This window comes from Carassius gibelio, chromosome A1 (genome assembly GCF_023724105.1).
Source record: "Carassius gibelio isolate Cgi1373 ecotype wild population from Czech Republic chromosome A1, carGib1.2-hapl.c, whole genome shotgun sequence".
In the NCBI taxonomy this organism is placed as follows: domain Eukaryota; kingdom Metazoa; phylum Chordata; class Actinopteri; order Cypriniformes; family Cyprinidae; genus Carassius; species Carassius gibelio.
The window spans coordinates 10,047,862-10,064,870 of NC_068371.1; the positions used below are offsets into that span (position 1 = coordinate 10,047,862).

The window sequence follows — 17,009 nt, forward strand, 5'->3', positions numbered from 1 at the left end:
ACTTACCCCCATGTCGTTCCAAACCCGTAAAAGCTTTTTTCGTCTTCGGAACACAATTTAAGATATTTTGGATGAAGTCCGGGAGGCTTGTGACTGTCCCCTAGACTGCCAAGTAAATAACACTGTCAAGGTCCAGAAAAGTATGAAAGACAAGTTCCCAATTTTGCAATCCGAACATACTTTAGTTTGTCGTTTTTGTCCTATTTTTCTTCTCTTTTCCTCTCTTCCCCAAAGTCTCTCTGTGCATCGCACTTGCACTTAAAAACCTTTTTTTCCACTTGTGTGGTAATTGTGCGAGCCGTACATGAATGGATTTCCAGGCCTGCCGTGAGGGGACCGTTTCATAGTCCAGAAGGTTCCAATTTCATCACACAGAATGTATATTTTGTATGGGGGACATTCTCAACATGTCAGAGAAAAATGGCTGGTGTATGTCTGTAAAAAAATATATAATTATAAGACACAAAAATCGTTTCAGACTGTTTCGTTTGCAAAAAGGGGTTAACAAAACAGTTAACTGTCAAGCGCAGGCTCCGAGCGTCTAGGGAGTTAAAGTTAATAAATGCTTTTCACAGCTTGTGTTTTGCCTTCCCGCTATACTTTGACTAGGCAGTCAGCATTCGCCTCAGCAGTCATAAATTACACTGCGGTGTGTTTGCCTCAGGTCCTGATGGTTTATTTCAACCCTGTTCCTTCATGACAGATTTGACAATGTGGCTGTGAGATCCTCTCCATTTCGGCTTTTTGGCCTCATTAAAGTGCGTGTGATTCTGTGTCAGAACATCTGTGATGGAGGAGATACTGTAAATTTTGTCAGGTGAGCACTTTAGCGTCTGACTGAGTATGTGGCACAGTTTCACCCGCTACAGTTTCCGTTTGCCCACTTAAAGTCGTAGAACTATGTAAGGCATTGATGTGTGCACGTGTCCGAAAGACGGAGCGATGATTTCGCCCCAGAGGAGACTCGCTGTATTATTTCAAGCCTGCATTAGCCAGATTCTGCTAATGGAGCAGGACTATAACTCAGCAGTTTGAAAGAGCTGTTGCCCTGAAGCACAAGTGTCCCTTTGCCCCTAAATTTGAAAACAGATTACAGTGTTGATGTGCAGTGACTGTACATAAATAGTGTTCAAATGCAAACAAATTGTGCATACAAGGGCAGAAACAAAGATTTGCACCGTCCGGCACGTACTGTAGTGTGATGTAGCCTAATGCATTGCATGTTTGGTCATTTTGGCCATGTTTTTATACTATATATGGTCAAACAACCGCAAAAATATGAACACTGATAATGATAAGAAATGATTTTTTTGCAGTAAATCAGCATATCAGAATCATTTCTGAAGAATCATGTGACACTGAAGACTGGAGTATGCTGAAAATTCAGCCTTGCATCACAGGAATAAATTATAATTTAAATTGAAAATAATAGGTAATAGTTGTTTTACATAATATCTTATATCTTTAATAAATATATTTTTTTATTGTAATAATATTGCACAATATTTGTGTTTTTATTCAGTTTATATATATATATATATACACACACACACACACACACACACACACACACTTAATGTGGCCAATTTTTCTGAAATCATACAATAGCCTTCTGTGAGGAACACTTCATTATTCACAAAAATGTTCCCTTTTTCACAAAAACCTGTCTGTACTGCACTGTAACATTTTAGGGCAGTTCTGGGTTGGCGATATTGTTACTGAGATATTTCTAATGATATTCTAAATCTAAAACAAGGATATTTAAATAAATGACATCACTTTTTGCTTGCACCGACAGCCACGGAGTAGACTGAAATATCTAGGCCTGATTGAGCCACCAGTTTCATTATGGTTTCATTTCCTTATCAGTTCAAGTTGAATTCATTCCACAACAAATAGTGTCCATAGATGAGAAGTGAAGGGACCAGAACCCTTTTTATGGTGCAGTCACTTCTGCTGCTTCTCAAGGCAGAGAGGAAGGAGAGGAAAGAGAGGAAAGGAGGCACAATGTGGTGACAGAGAGCTCTGATCCACACCCGGAATCAGACAATAGGGGAAGTCCTGTCCCATAATGTATTGTGTTGAATACAGGACCAGGACGGGGAGAGGGAATTTGTCAATCTAGCTGTGGGCTGTAACAAGGTACACAAATCAAACTACCGGCATTGTGCCAAACTTTTGGAAGGTTCTCATATGAGGAAAAAAAACAAGCGATTTTTCTTCATTGTGTTGTACCGAGGTCTCAAAAGCACAAAATACCACTTCAATGGGGCTGAATAGTACTCTGTAAACAGGTGATTGCCATATGCACCCATATGGCATGGCAGACGTTTATGATTTAGTACCATTTATAAACTTTGGTGGGGCAACGAATGTGGTGTAAACATGTAGACGATTGTACACATTAACTACGGGAAAACCTTGTCTTCATTATTTAGGCTAATGGGTTTGCATGCCATGAGTGCATGTTTGTGTTGCTTACTGTTTAATGCAAAGTTACTTTACTGAAAGTGAGCTAAAACAATTTATGTTTATTTGGGAAAAACATTATTTGATTTTCTATTATTTTGGTTGGTCTTGTTAGTACATACCGAATGAACCATACATGTGAAAATGCTTCTTTGTGTACTGCATATTTGCGTATCTGCAGAAAATTGAAATGAAAAAATAATTAAAAAAATATGAATAGAATAATAATAACATAAAACAACAACAATATGACATCAGTGTCCTCAGATAGGCGCATCAGTATTTTGGGCATCATGGTCAAATATATAATCAGTTATGGATTTACTGTACACTGTAAATACTTAATCTCAAATTTAAATTGACAGATTAAAGATTATATGTATTTTTCCCTACAAAATTTAAACTAATAATAACAAAGTTACCAAGAAAACAATAAAGTGGTCCAAATTAAACATTACTTAAAACATTGAAAACGTTTTGGAATCAAACTACAGTCTCTACATTCAGTAAATATCTTTGGTTTCAAAAATCTATTTAGTGCAAAAATACAATAATTTTATGGAATACTATTATAATTTAACAAAACTGTATTTAATTTTTATTTTTTACGATGCAGTTTATTCCTGTGATGCCATGCTGAATATTCAGCATCATTACTGAAGTCTTCAGTGTGACGTGATTATTCTGATGCGCTGATTTACTGCTCAAGAAACCATTATTATTATTAATGTTGAAAACGTTTGTGCTGCTTAATATTTTTGTTTTAACCATGATACTTTTTTCAAGAATTTTTAATGAATAAAAAAATTCAAAACAACAGCATGTATTTGAAATATATATATTCAGCAGGGAGAGGGAATTTGTCAATCTAGCTGTGGGCTGTAACAAATCAAACTACCGGCATTGGGGATCGAAAGTTTGGGCACCCCTTGCAGAATCTGTGAAAATATGAGTAATTTTCAAAAAATAAGAGAGATCATACTAAATGCATGTTATTTTTTATTTAGTACTGTCCTGAGTAAGATATTGTACATAAAAGATATTAACATTTAGTCCACAAGACAAAAAAAATGCTGAAATTATTAAAATAACCCCACTCAAAAGTTTGGGAACCCTTGGTTCTTAGTACTGTGTGTGGTCATCTGATAATCCACGACTGTCTTTCTGTTTTGTGATGGTTGTGCATGAGTCCCTTGTTTGTTCTGAACAGTTAAACTGAGCAGCGTTCTTCAGAAAAATCTTTAAGGTCCTGCAGATTCTTCAGTTTTCCAACATCTTTGCATATTTGAACCCTTTCCAGCAGGGACTTTATGATTTTGAGATGCACCTTATCACACTGAGGACATTTGAGGGACTCAAACACAACTATTTAAAAAGATTCAAACATTCACTGATGCTCCAGAAGGAAACAAGATGCATTAAGAGCTGGGGAGTGAAAACTTTTGGAATTTGAAGATCAATGTAAATTGTACTTAATTTGTGTACCGGGAAACATACAAGTATCTTCTGTTGCTTACGAAGGGCAGAACTAAATGGAAAACAATTATATTTCAACAAAATAAGAAAAATTTGGTCATCTTCATCTCTTAATGCATCTTGTTTCCTTCTGGAGCATCAGTGAATGTTTGAATCTTTTTAAATAGTTGTGTTTGAGTCCCTCAAATGTCCTCAGTCTGAAAAGATGTATCTCAAAATCATACAGTCACTGCTGGAAAGGGTTCAAATTTGCAAAGATGCTGGAAAACTGAAGAATCTGCAGGACCTTAAAGATTTTTCTGAAGAACGCTGCTCAGTTTAACTGTTCAGAACAAACAAGGGACTCAGGCACAACCATCACAAGACAGAAAGACAGTCGAGGATCATCAGGTAACAGAACACAGTATTAAGAACCAAGGGTTCCCAAACTTTTGAGTGGGGTTATTTTAATAATTTCAGCAATTCTTTTGTCTTGTGGACTAAATGTTAATATCTTTTATGTACAATATCTTACTCAGGACAGTACTAAATAAAAAATAACATGCATTTAGTATGATCTCTCTTATTTTTTGAAAATTACTCATATTTTCACAGATTCTGCAAGGGGTGCCCAAACTTTCTATCCCCACTGTATATATATATATATATATATATATATATATATATATATATATATATATATATATATATATATATATATACATGTCACTTTTGATCAATTTAATGTATCCTTGCTGAATAATGTTAGTTTTTTTCTTTTCTTTTTTAAAGTGAAGTTTACCTTAGAAAAGCAGATTAGGTAAACTTGATTACAGAAGTGCTTTACAAAGAGAGACATTAAGTCTACTTTATTTTATTCAAATATGTTTATAGAGGCATCTGGTCTGCACGGCTTTTCCCAGAAAGACCAACTAATTAGCGCAAAATATACATTTTATAGATGCTAAAATTTACATTTGCATTCAATTTTCATTAATGTTACAGTACCATTATTTGAAACATGTTCAGAAAATATAATCAAGTGCCATACTCAAGTTTCATTATGAATTGCCTACAATATACACAAAGGTAATTTTTCCAGAGAGATTTGGTTGTTTATAACAAATCATTTGTTAAAAGACGGTCAACATTTGCAGTGACTCTTTCAGACATCATTTGAAAGACGTTGTTGTATAACGTTTTCAGCAAAGGGGAACACATCTGTTCTTTGCCGTGCAATATGAGACCATGCTATATTACAGCACAGACAGCAACATAAGCAAACTGGCAGTTGTTATTGCAAATGACTTATGACAGTATAACAGTGATTAATCAGGAGAGAATTCTTTTAATGCGTGGCTTTACATATTCATTGCATAAATCACAGCAAAATAGTGTTGCACACACATAACCAAGCCAACAAATGAGGTGTTTCATTTTCTAATAGAAAGAAATAACAGCTTGTGGTTAACAAATGCATTCAAAAAATAAAGCCTGTTCAGATGCCCAGACAACACTGGGCCAAAAGTGGTGATCTCACTCGCTCACGGTTTTGACAAAGTGACCAAACGAATAGAGGAAGACGTTTCGGTTTAGAGGCAGCTACAAGTCTCGGTATAAAGGAGAACATGGTCTCCGTGGGCTACATCAGGCAGGAGCGCGTGGGTGAGACTGTTTCATGCTTCTTGGACTATGTCATGCCTCCCATTTTCAGCCTGCCAGCATCTATGATCCCAGGCAACCGAGGGACCTTCACTCAGTGTGTGGTGGGTGACACAAGTGTAGAGAAATACATGGGATGGGATATGCTACAACGAGTTTTTGCAGTGTTTATTCTTAAAACAGATTGTGGAAAAGGACGCATTATGCCTAACTTTAGTTAGTTAGCTCTAAAATCAACTTGAATAAAGATTAAAAAAACAACAAAAATGGAAACATGCACATGCACATGCAGGAGTACATAGAGAGTTGTTTTTAAAAGCCGTATACTCATGCGTCAAGCACACAGAAAGACAAAATTGATACATATGTCAGTGATAAAGATTATAAAAATAATGTCATTATGTATTTCTTTTCAGTTATGGTAAAAGAAAAGAAAACAACTAAGAAAAAAAACATCACGGCTGGTGTTTTTTGTACTTTCAGCTCTGATTAAGCTCTGACATCCTTGACGATACAAATGTCCCTTGAGGAGGGCCACATGCTTAGACTAGTCTTCTTTTCATTGTCAAAGTCAATTTGACCTTTATTTAGATAACAACTTTGAACTAGACACTGGAAATGTGACTTTGTGAGTAGTTTTTAATTCACGGTATTTTAATTTTAACCCCCCCGCCCCAAACAAGTGCCTAATGGACTTTTTAAATAACTGGGTGGCTCTACATACAAAAGCATCTGGGAAAAGGAAGGAAGCATGCATAAATAAGGGGAAGATGTGTATGTGTGTGTGCGTGCACGTTTCATTTGCACGGGAAAGGACTCAAGTAATAACAGACTGGACATCACATACACAAACACATATGGTGCAGAGTGCATCAAAAATAACATCTGCGCACAAAACGTGGTGCAATGCAAACTTTAACCTAGGACACTAAGAAAACTAACAAACAACAGCAAAACATATCTGTTCATACTCCACAGAGTAATTTGTCTGTTATTCATGTTATATATATATATATTATATCCAAAAAGTTCAATACATTAGCACTTTAATCTAGGGATTAAAGCAATAGTTCACACATAAATGCCATCCAAAATGTAGATGAGTTTGTTCCTTGGAACAGATTTAGCATAACATCACTTACTCAACAATGGATCCTCTGCAGTGAATAGGTGCCGTCAGAATGAGAGTCCAAACAACAAATAAAAACATCACAATAAATCACAAGTAATCCACACGACTCCAGTCCATCAGTCCAACGTCTTGTGAAGCAAAAAGTGGTGTGGTTGTAATTAACAAATTCATCAAGATGTTTTCAATTTCTTAACTCCAGTGAAAAAGCTCATGGCTGAATCAGGAGAGAAATATGCACAGATCAAGCACTATTTACAAGCGAAAACAGGCCAAAACAGCGCTTAACAAATTAATAGGTGGATTTTGATCTGAGAGGAAATCAGGGGATTTACTTTTTTTTCACTGAAGTGGATTACATGCTGTTTTTGGCCAGAAACAACATTTTAAAAATAAATCATCTTGTTGTATTTCTTACAAACATGCAGCATTTGGAAGTTATTAATGATGAACTGGAGTCATGTGGATTACTTGTGGATTATTACAATGCTTTTATCATCTGTTTGAACTCTCACTCTGACTCAAAAAATGTACTTTTTCTGATGAGATTATAAAGTAGTGAATAAGAGTGACAGAAAATAAGCAGCTGCTAAAAAGTGTCCTGCAAACATCAGATAGCACATACAATAAGGGAAATTCAGCTCAAACAGTGGAAAACGGCCGTACCAATGCCAAGGTCATGAGTTTGTTTCCCAGGGAATGCATGAATTGGAGGGGAAAAAAGTATCTTGAATGCAGTGCTAATCGCTTTGGATAAAAGCATCTGTCAAATGTGTAGATGTAAATGTAATCCAAAAACAGCTTTGTTATGGATTCAAAATATGAATTGCAGTGGATGAATAATCTAACACAACCCATTCTCACTCCAAAGGCGTCAAAAACCGAAGCATAGTCAAGCGCCCCTAGCGTCACTTTTATGACGCCAAATGTGCCTCTTGGCGTCGAATATCGAAGCACTACGACCTTCATTGCTTTCAGTGGGAAACTTTTGGCGTCAGAATTCGACACGACGAGGACATGAGATGTTTATCGCTATGAAATCACGTTCAAGAAGTCTCATTCAGCACACATCGCGATACTTGCTATCAGTTCCACAGTTTGGGTGAGTAGTCGTATATACACTCTTTTAATGCCTTTTATAAATGCATTCTGTCTTATTTATTAATCAGATTAGTGCCATATGTTTAATCGCTGTATTATATCGGTCATCCGCGGCTGTCTTTGAGTTTCATTTCGTTTAAATAAATGAACACAGCTGCTAATTAGTGTGATTAAACTATATCTGTCACCTGACGTGCCATAGACCTTCAATCCGTTTTATATTATTATTAATTTCAGGATCAATGATGTAAGTTGTATTTGTAGTAAAATCATGGTAATCACGACACTTACAATAGTAATAAATGAAATGTGAAGTTAAAACACAGTAAACGGGACATTAGTAACTGTAGTTTTACTATGGTATATTAATTATCAATACAACAATACAATAATCACCAAACCAGCTATGTTTGTATCACTGTAATGTAAGTGTTTTTATGTGCTTTTATATGACAGATATCACAGTAATCATGTTTTGTACCATGCTTTTAATACCTTTTAATGTAAATCCAAAAAAAAAAAAAAAAATCAAATTAAAAATAAATAATAAAACATGCATTTTTCCATTTTGCAGTTCATTCATATCAGTTTATATTTAAATATATATTTATATATATTTATTATATCTAAATATTTTGCTCACAGATCATTATTAACATTCTGTATATAATTCAATTTTATTTTCTTCCCCTTTTTTTATTTTTATATTTTTAGCTGAAAAGACGTAAAGGAAGCCCAGTGGTGTTTCTGGAGAGGGATTCCTTCAGAAATGGAGAAGACAGAAAGCTGCGGAGGCAGATATTTGCAGCAGTAAGTCTGTGATAGTTTGTCCCTTTTATCAAACATTCCTGCTGTTATAGATTGTACAGCATTTGTTGTTTCTTAAACTGTTGCACTGTCCAAATACCCACACTTGCCATCTTTGCACTTGACCACTTGATTACTTATTTGACGTCTTTCCTGTATTTGGCCTAGTGTTCAAGTGAGCATGATGACCACAAGTGTGTGTCGAACTTTTCATGACCTGATGACTGTGTTTCCCAATCCTGGTCCTGGAGAACCCCAGCACTGCACGGTTTTGGCGTCTCTCTTATCTGCCTTGGAGTCTTCACTGATGAGCTGATGAGTTGAATCAGGTGTGTTTGATCAGGGAGACATCTCAAATGTGCAGTGTTGGGCTTCTCCAGGACCAGGATTGGGAGCCACTGCCTTATGGGACACTTATGTGTTTACAGAGATTTTTAATATCTAATTATCAATATTTCACATACTGTACATTGGACAGCTTTCTGTGACCTCTTGTGAGATCTTGGCAAAAAGTCTGACGATTTATTCCAAAACATGATGCATGATGGGATACGCTAAGCTTTGTATAGCGCTCCGGAGCAGTATTGGAGAGGTTTAGTGTGTGTTAAGGACGCTGTGCTTTGGCATTATTAAGACCGGGCAAAGTCTTGTTCACACACTGTCACGTACACACACTCTCAAGTGGCCAAGACTGCAAGTGTGGGTATCTGGACAGGGTCAAAGTCTTAAAAATGATCCCTAAACAGTCGCACATCACAGTCTTAATAATCCAGTTTAACACTTGTATGATATTTTACAAGCCACAGGACGGTCTCATCTGACACTATCAAAAGAATTCATATGACTATAGCTTGCTATTAATTACTTGCTTTCAATAATGGATGCATTTAACATTTAATTATACAGCATCTTTACAGAGGTGTAATGTACAAGTTGCACGTAATTAATAATATTTCCTTCCTTCTGTCTTACAGGATTTTTTGCAGATAATGCTAGTTCTCCATCATGCACAAGGACTCACCTCGTTAACTCTTTATCCCCCACACACACAGATATGGTCCCTGGATCAGTGATTAGACTTTGCAGTGGTTTGATTTTTGCAGAAGATGTAACTTTGTTTTAGTTATAAGCTCATAATGAATACATTACAGAACCAGTGATGAAAACAATAGTTAAACATAGTATTTTTCGTATTGATAAAGCATTTTGTTCTCTTTTTCAAGCTTCATACAGTAAACTTTTTAGACTTTAATTAAGAGTTTTAGTAAAGGAGATATTCATACACAGTCATCCCCTAGTTCCAGTCATGAAGTGAAATCATGATGTTATGTCAAAGCTAGCAGGTGTTTGTTTTCCTGAACACTTTCTCTGTCTTTCATTGTTCAGACAATCAGTGTTTATTTGATGCTGTGCTGATAGAGTTTTATAGATGATATTGCACACTTGACATTTATGTCTTCATGGTGTTTTTTGTGAGTTTGAAACATTTACATTGTGTTGTATAACATTTTGGTCAATTTAATTTTTAAAATAATTTATCTTTTTCCAGTGTTCTCTGAAAGACATACTGTATTTACTGTTTTGTATTTTAATAAAAGCATTTTCATTTGCATACTGAAAATAGTTAATGTTTACAACATAACTGCCTTTTTATTCTTTATGGTGGCAAAAACGAGCTTGGTGACAGAGGATGCAGTGTAGTAATTTGGGCATGTTGTCTTTAAATGAGTTTGACATATCAATAAATAATGGAAGATCCTTACAAAAATATGCATGTTCATTATGCTTTATGCATTTATTTGTTCATTCATTCATTCATTCATTTATAATTTCTGTTTTTATTCCTAGAGTTCAAATGGTAGAGAATGGTAAATCACAGAAACACAAATGTGAACAATTTTAACTTTAAAACACAATGTAATATACAATGTAAATTTTAGAAGCACATCATTTGATTAGTAAATATATTTGTCTTTGGTCAAAAAATAAATAAAAATCTTAAAAATGTGTCTTATATTTAAGACATATTGGGCATGTGCACATCAATATTGCCCAATTTTTTTCAAGTTGAACAACGGAGGAAGGTGAAGACGTTAATAAAACATAATCTAATAAGTAGCAAGCTTAATCTATTGTTAACCGAATCTATCCCTTCAGCCGAAAAACGAAAGACATCGGTCATAAATGGATGAGGAAGTGTGACACCGCTGCTCAGCTTTGATGTCATTGGCTATGAATTTTCAGGACAGTCTGTGGTTGGACTATCTTTTAACCCATATTAAACAGCGCATCATGTTAAAAAGTATGTTTTGCTGCTATCATCACATTAGTAATATATTAAGTCAACAATGAAGTGTTGCTATCTTGAGAAAAATGACATCTTTAGCGAGATCCTAATCCTAACCCTAAGCATAACTTCAATGAACTACAAAAAAAAGCCCCCTAGTGTTGCCTTTCCATAGGTAGAACGACGGAGGCTTGTGGGTAATGAAGTTTAAAACTTTTTATTAACGAAACGAAATAAATTATTTATTTTAAGGAAAACTGGACATCTAAATATGTTCATTGTGCAAACCTCCATGATATATTTGAGAGGCAGGCTGAAATGTGGTATTTTACAGTGAGCAATATTTAAAATGCCTTTATGCCAGCTTTCCATTTATTTCTGAAAACTGAGCTCAACATTATTTTATCAGCATAGCATAAGTAATAATCCTGCCCATTTCCTCTTTGATATGTTAATTGCACTCTGATTTACAGCCATTTGAAATGTACAGTTTTGGGCTCTTCCGGGGGGTGCTACTGGGCCCCTGGGGGTAGAAGGGCAGTAAAACCTACATATATGTATTCTCCTCATCATGGACAACAAACTGAGCTGAGTCACATTTATATCTGACAGTTTTCACAGTCCTCTGTTTTCTAATTCTTACATCATTGCTATTATACCTTTTGACAGGACATTGTGAGGCCATCTGATGAAACATGGAAAAATTAGAAAGAAATGATTTAATAATGAAAATAATAGATTATTTCTTTGATTTTTTAAGTAAATGGCAAGAAATATAATGGATGAACCTGCAACAACTTGCCTTTATCTATTCCCCACTGTAAAGCAGTAATCAAGGACAGTGTATACACATTGTGATACTTCACTATTACACAAGGACAAATTCATGCAGTGCTAAGAATATTAATTTATATATATATATATATATATATATATATATATAACTAATTAGCAAAAATCAGTGTAAAAATGTCCTCCTCACCCCCATATCTTGCTCCTCATGTGCTGGACATCAGTAATGTGCATGCTCTTGGTTTTAATGCAGTACAAGATCCACGTTGATCATTCCTGCTACATTCTCATATATCCCTCAAGTGTTTGTAACAATAAAGCCCATGGCACCATCTTGTAATGCAGAATAATTAATCTCGCAACTCCCTTTATTTCACAAAAAATTTGCATATTTGTTACTAAAATATAAAAAAATTACTTTCTGGTGTACTGATGTCCCAGATGTTATTAATCCGATCAAAAATGTTTATGTCTTAAATAAAAAATAATCCCAATAATTAATATGTCGTTTTTCCAAGTCTAAAATAAACACATATGAGCCTACCTAGTAAAATTATGTATTTACCAAGAATCTTCAGAACACAATATTCAGCATTTTCATTTTATTGAAGCATAGACTATAAAGTTGATAAAGTAGCATCAAGACAAATAAGATTCAATGAAAATAATTATCAAAAATACATTAACCTCATATATAAATCAGTTCTCACAGATGAGTGATGAAATGTCCTTAAAAGTCACACAGTCCCATCCAGTCAACTGTGATACAGATCATGTGATACATATAAGACATGAGATACTGTTCCAGAAAATAATGATTGCCATCATCACATCTAAACTGGTTTCATCTCCCCATTGTGTTCTTCTTCTCTCGTGTCTGGAAACAGTTTGTGGTTGATATCCAGCACTGATGTGGTGTAGCTTCTCTCAGCCAGAGGATCTCTCAGTCCTAAGATCCCAGACCTGGTCAAAGTGAAACAAACAATCCAGATGAAGTTGTTTAATGGACAGAGAGTTCAGCTTATGTTCTGTGTGATTTTAGCAGGGTGAGCAACTATGACCCTTGTAGTACTGTACACTTACCATTCTTCAAGCTGGTTTGAGACCTTTTGAGAAGCTTTTTCTCTGAAGACAATTTACCACATCCTCTTCTTTCACTCCTTTCAAGAGCATCACTTGGTCAAAACCCCTCATATGGCTGATGAGATCATCTGTAAAAATTAAAATACTGCAATAAAAATGTCATTCTGCAAGAATTAAGAAAAAGTTACAGAGGCAAAGGTCTTGCTCATGAGACTGCATTAGCATGTGTAGTTCTCAGAGACTCTAGAATTCATCTATTGTTGCAGTAAATGTGTTTTCTTCCTCTAGAATCTTTCTCTAAAGTTCCTGACTTCTCTCACAAACGTGTTTTAGTCTGTGCAGTGTAAGGCCTGGCTTCAAACCAATCAACTATCAATTCACAATCTATAACATAACATTTACAAAACAATGAAATAATGTCAATTGGTGTTTATATCAACTAAACCAATTTCATGACACTTGTCTGCTAATAAAACAGGTGGTGTGTTTTTAAAAACATAATATTAAAAATGTCCAGTCACACTTTGCTAACATGCTGTAATTGTAATAGTATAAAAAGAAATCAAGGCTGACATGACCAGTTCTGTGAGAGATCATCATAAAATGTTGTATAACACAGCATTGCTTCAACACACACATACCAGAGGACTTCTGTTTGTTTGAGCACAAGATGGCCATCTTCATTTCTCATCCTGAGCAAATCATTTCCTTGGTCTTCCTTCTCTTCTGTGAAACAAGATAATCTCTACTTACTCTGTGTGCAATTAATATTGCTCATTAAACATAATTAAGTTAATTTAAAATAAGATTAAGACCAGAGCATTTGAGGAGTAAATGTTGATTAAAAAAAATATTCTAAACAAATGTACCTGGGAAGAGCTGATCATGGCAAGATTCGCTGAGACTCAGTAATTTTAGTTCTGTAATCTTTTAGTTTTTAGGAAGGTTTGTGAGGGTTGGCTCTTGAGTGAGCTGTTGAGCTTGATATTTCAGACCTGAAAAAGAAGAACAGCATTATCTCAAAAAAATCCTGTAAGACAGAAGGAAGGAAATATTATTAATTACGTGCAACTTGTACATTACACCTCTGTAAAGATGCTGTATAATTAAGCAAGTAAAGCAAGAAAGCAAGTAATTAATAGCAAGCTATAGTCATATGAATTCTTTTGATAGTGTCAGATGAGACCGTCTTGGGGCTTGTACAATATCATACAAGTGTTAAACCGGATTATTAAGACTGTGATGTGCGACTGTGTTTAGGGATCATTTTTAAGACTTTGACCCTGTCCAGATACCCACACTTGCAGTCTTGGCCACTTGAGAGTGTGTGTACGTGACAGTGTGTGAACGAGACTTTGCCCGGTCTTAATAATGCCAAAGCACAGCGTCCTTAACACACACTAAACCTGTGTCCCATAAGGCAGTGGCTCCCAATCCTGGTCCTGGAGAACCCCAACACTGCACATTTGAGATGTCTCCCTGATCTAACACACCTGATTCAACTCATCAGCTCATCAGTGAAGACTCCAAGGCAGATAAGAGAGACGCCAAAACCGTGCAGTGCTGGGGTTCTCCAGGATCAGGATTGGGAAACACAGTCATCAGGTCATGAAAAGTTCGACACACACTTGTGGTCATCATGCTCACTTGAACACTAGGCCAAATACAGGAAAGACGTCAAATAAGTAATCAAGTGGTCAAGTGCAAAGATGGCAAGTGTGGGTATTTGGACAGTGCAACAGTTTAAGAAACAACAAATGCTGTACAAATTATAACAGCAGGAATTTTTGATAAAAGGGACAAACTATCACAGACTTACTGCTGCAAATATCTGCCTCCGCAGCTTTCTGTCTTCTCCATTTCTGAAGGAATAGCTCTCCAGAAACACCACTGGGCTTCCTTTACGTCTTTTCAGCTAAAAATATACAAAAAAATAAAAAAAGGGGAGAGAAAATAAAATTGAATTATATACAGAATGTTAATAATGATCTGTGAGCAAAATATTTAGATATAATAAATATATATAAATATATATTTAAATATAAACTGATATGAATGAACTGCAAAATGGAAAAATGCATGTTTTATTATTTATTTTTAATTTGATTTTTTTTTTTTTTTTGGATTCACATTAAAAGGTATTAAAAGCATGGTACAGAACATATGATTACTGTGATATCTGTCATATAAAAGCACATAAAAACACTAACATTACAGTGATACAAACAGCTGGTTTGGTGATTATTGTATTGTTGTATTGATTATTAATATACCATAGTAAAACTACAGTTACAGTTACTAATGTCCTGTTTACTGTGTTTTAACTTCACATTTCATTTATTACTATTGTAAGAGTCATGATTACCATGATTTTACTACAAATACAACTTACATCATTGATCCTGAAATTAATAATAATATAAAACGGATTGAAGGTCTATGGCACGTCAGGTGACAGATATAGTTTAATCACACTAATTAGCAGCTGTGTTCATTTATTTAAACGCAATGAAACTCAAAGACAGCCGCGGATGACCGATATGATACAGCCATTAAACATATGGCACTAATCTGATTAATAAATAAGACAGAATACATTTATAAAAGGCATTAAAAGAGCGTACATACGACTACTCACCCAAACTGTGGAACTGATAGCAAGTATCGCGATGTGTGCTGAATGAGACTTCTTGAACGTGATTTCATAGCGATAAACATCTCATGTCCTCGTCGTGTCGAATTCTGACGCCAAAAGTTTCCCACTGAAAGCAATGAAGGTCGTAGTGCTTCGATATTCGACGCCGAGAGGCATATTTGGCGTCATAAAAGTGACGCTAGGGGCGCTTGACCATGCTTCGGTTTTTGACGCCTTTGGAGTGAGAATGGGTTGTCTAACAAGAGAGGTGTTAGGACACAACATTATCCATAAATATCAATAAAAGTTTTTTTTTTTTGGACACCATACATATATGTGTGTGTGTGTGTGTGTGTGAATATATATATATATATATATATATATATATATATATATATATATATATATATATATATATATATATATATATATAAATATATAACATTAGCTTAATGCTGCAATTGACCAATCAGAGAAGTAGAAAGTACTCTAGAGATATGTGCCACAATTAGTTGTAACAGATAAACATATTGTTAAGGCACACTATTTCTTTACAACTGTTTCTCACTATAAACTTCAAACTAGTTGGCTGACTCAAAAATTTGAAGCTCATTCCAATCCACCTAAACTTCAGAATGGCTCGTTTCAGTTTCATGATTTTTGAGAAAAATACAATCATAGTGATGCCACAACATGCAAAACCCAATACTGAGGCTTGAATGTGCTTTGAGAACCAGCTAATGTGTAAAGTCACACGATCAAGTGAGGTCACAATTGTGCTTCTTCAACACTCTAGATGTAATAGGAAATACAGTATCTGACACAGAATAAACATTTTAAAAACTCATTTATAACAATATTTACAACATCTTTCAATGTCCCTGAAAATGAGCTCTGGTCAATAAACACTGGTCAAACAACCGGTGATACTAACAGTTCTCAAAGGCATTTCGGCGCATTACTTTGAACTTGGGCCTTGTTGGTTTTGAGAAGTAAAACTTCATTTTTTAAGCACTTTTGGTAAACAAACAGCATAAACTGCTGTAATTTTTTCTTAAACAATATATGAAAATGTAAAAGTTTGAAACTATTTAGAGTTCAATATATTGACAGAATAATTTCTATCCTTTCCTAAAAATTATGTGATGACCTGTGGAATAAAATAATTTGAATTTGCCAATCTGAGCTAGTGAGCTGAAAATGAATTCATTTAAACTGTTCTAGCTTTCGATGGCACAAAAGACAAATGGGTTTAACTTTTAAATGCATTTTCTTTTTTCCTCAGCTCATGATGCATACATAATACAGCATGCATGACTTAAACTCAAATTACTTATTCCTGGAGCTTAAACAGTCATGGCCAGAAGACCTGCTAGTCAGACAGTGCTGCTCTGTTCTCATATCAACCTCTTATCAGTCTGATTATGGATAAATACCCCCCTCTGGAGGATATTTCAGATGTTTTAAAAAAAAAAAAACTATCTGAACAAGAACTAAGCATATAGCCTAATACTAATAATGAACATTTATAAAGCAATGCACAATACATTTCTTAAATAAAATACAGTAATGGATATGCATATATTATT

General features: G+C 35.0%; 3 long non-coding RNA genes across 3 annotated transcripts; 1 reads left to right on the forward strand and 2 right to left on the reverse strand.

Annotated features, from left to right (window-relative positions):
• The first annotated feature begins 7,571 nt into the window (after nucleotides 1-7,571).
• Nucleotides 7,572-9,840, forward strand: LOC127943165 (uncharacterized). Its single transcript, XR_008149588.1, has 4 exons — nucleotides 7,572-7,817; nucleotides 8,531-8,626; nucleotides 8,792-8,952; nucleotides 9,598-9,840. It is a non-coding gene; the product is annotated as an uncharacterized LOC127943165 (long non-coding RNA).
• A 2,555-nt stretch (nucleotides 9,841-12,395) lies between these two features.
• LOC127943211 (uncharacterized) lies at nucleotides 12,396-13,504 on the reverse strand. The gene is made up of 3 exons (XR_008149603.1): nucleotides 13,427-13,504; nucleotides 12,786-12,913; nucleotides 12,396-12,665 (listed from the first exon to the last, which is right to left on the reverse strand). It is a non-coding gene; the product is annotated as an uncharacterized LOC127943211 (long non-coding RNA).
• Nucleotides 13,505-13,702: 198 nt separating this feature from the next.
• LOC127943231 (uncharacterized) lies at nucleotides 13,703-15,589 on the reverse strand. Its single transcript, XR_008149611.1, has 3 exons — nucleotides 15,424-15,589; nucleotides 14,605-14,700; nucleotides 13,703-13,780 (listed from the first exon to the last, which is right to left on the reverse strand). It is a non-coding gene; the product is annotated as an uncharacterized LOC127943231 (long non-coding RNA).
• Between the last annotated feature and the right edge of the window lie 1,420 nt (nucleotides 15,590-17,009).